Genomic DNA, 2,215 nt, shown 5'->3' on the forward strand with positions numbered 1-2,215 from the left:
TATACTACAAACAGATTGGTTTTATAAAACTACTACATCAAAAGGTTTAAATAGAAAGTTCTAAGTACAACATCTTAACTGTTTAAAAAAGCAAAGTTCTATCCATAACTAAATTTAAAGAACTTCGATAGAACAAAGTTCAATGAAAGAAAATATAACGACATATAAAGGAGAGTTCTATCAAAAATTTACATCTCAAGAGTTCTATGAATCATCTAAGGTTCAAAAAGTTTATCTAAAACGGTTTTAATGAAGTACAACATCTTAATAGTTTAAATAGAACATTTTTATCAAAGTACTACACCTCAACAATCTATGAGACACAGTTCAATGAAGGTATCATATTGAACGGATTGGGTAGAAAAGGTCTATCATAAAATTACATCTCAACAGTCCAAATACAACATTTCTATAAAAGTAATACATATGAACGGTTTAAATAGAAAACTTCTATAAACGTACAAAACCTCATCTGCTTATTTGAAACACTTCAACGAAAATGGAACACCTGAATATTTTAGAAAAATTGGTTTTAGAAACCTACTACTTAAAATATTTATGTAGAAAGTAATAAGAAAGTACAACATCTTAACTGTTTAAATAGCACCATACGATCAAGAACTAAATTTGAAGAACTTCAGTAGAACAGTTGATCAAAGAACATATACCGACTTATAAAGAAGAGTTCTATCAAATATTTACATCTCAAGACTTTAAATAGAACAGTTCTGTGAAATCCTACTGTTCAAATGTTTACCTAGAACAGTTCTATGACAGTACAACATCTTAACGATTTAAACAGAACATATATAAGAAAGCACTACACCTCAACACACTAAATGGAACAGTTCTGTGAGAGTACTACACCTCAACACACTAAATGGAAGGTTGTATCAAATTACCACCTCTTTACGACTTCAATAGATCTGGCCTACAAAACATTACATCTCAATGGTCTAAAGACAACAGTTCTGTAAACGTAATACACCTAAACTGTTTAAACAGAAATTTCTATGAAAGTACCACACCTCAGCTGTTTATTTGGAACACTTCTGAAAAGTACTGCAACTGAATAGTTAAAAAAAACAACATTTCTATGAAACTACTACATCGTAACGCTAAAAGAAACAGTTCTTTAGAAGTAATACACCAAAAATATTTAAGGTAGAAAACTTATCAAAGTACCACGATTCAGCTGTTTATTTGAAAGACTTCTAAGAAAGAACTACACCTGAATAGTTTAAAAAGAAGAGTTCCTCAAGAAATTACATCTCAACAGTTCAAATCGAACAGTTATATGAATCTTCTAAATTTCAAAAGTTTATCTAGAATGGTTCTAAGGAAGTTCAACATCTTAATGGTTTAACTAAAAGATTTTTATGAAAATTCTACACCTCAACTGTATAAGACGAACAGTTCTATGAAAATATCATATTTAACGGTTTAAATAAAAAACTTCTATGAAAATACAAAAACCTTATTTCCTTATTTAAAACACTTCTATGAAATTACTACACCTAAATAGGTTAAACAGATTGGTTTTATAAAACTACTACATCAAAAGGTTTAAATAGAAAGTTCTAAGTACAACATCTTAACTGTTTAAAAAGCAAAGTTCTATCCATAACTAAATTTAAAGAACTTCGATAGAACAGTTCAATGAAAGAAAATATAACGACATATAAAGGAGAGTTCTATCAAAAATTTACATCTCAAGAGTTCTATGAATCATCTAAGGTTCAAAAGTTTATCTAAAACGGTTTTAATGAAGTACAACATCTTAATAGTTTAAATAGAACATTTTTATCAAAGTACTACACCTCAACAATCTATGAGACACAGTTCAATGAAGGTATCATATTGAACGGATTGGGTAGAAAAGGTCTATCATAAAATTACATCTCAACAGTCCAAATACAACAATTCTATAAAAGTAATACATATGAACGGTTTAAATAGAAAACTTCTATAAACGTACAAAACCTCATCTGCTTATTTGAAACACTTCAACGAAAATGGAACACCTGAATATTTTAGGAAAATTGGTTTTAGAAACCTACTACTTAAAAATATTTATGTAGAAAGTAATAAGAAAGTACAACATCTTAACTGTTTAAATAGCACCATACGATCAAGAACTAAATTTGAAGAACTTCAGTAGAACAGTTGGATCAAAGAACATATACCGACTTATAAAGAAGAGTTCTATCAAATA

Source organism: Tachypleus tridentatus, chromosome 8, assembly GCF_004210375.1.
Source record: "Tachypleus tridentatus isolate NWPU-2018 chromosome 8, ASM421037v1, whole genome shotgun sequence".
Classification (NCBI taxonomy): domain Eukaryota; kingdom Metazoa; phylum Arthropoda; class Merostomata; order Xiphosura; family Limulidae; genus Tachypleus; species Tachypleus tridentatus.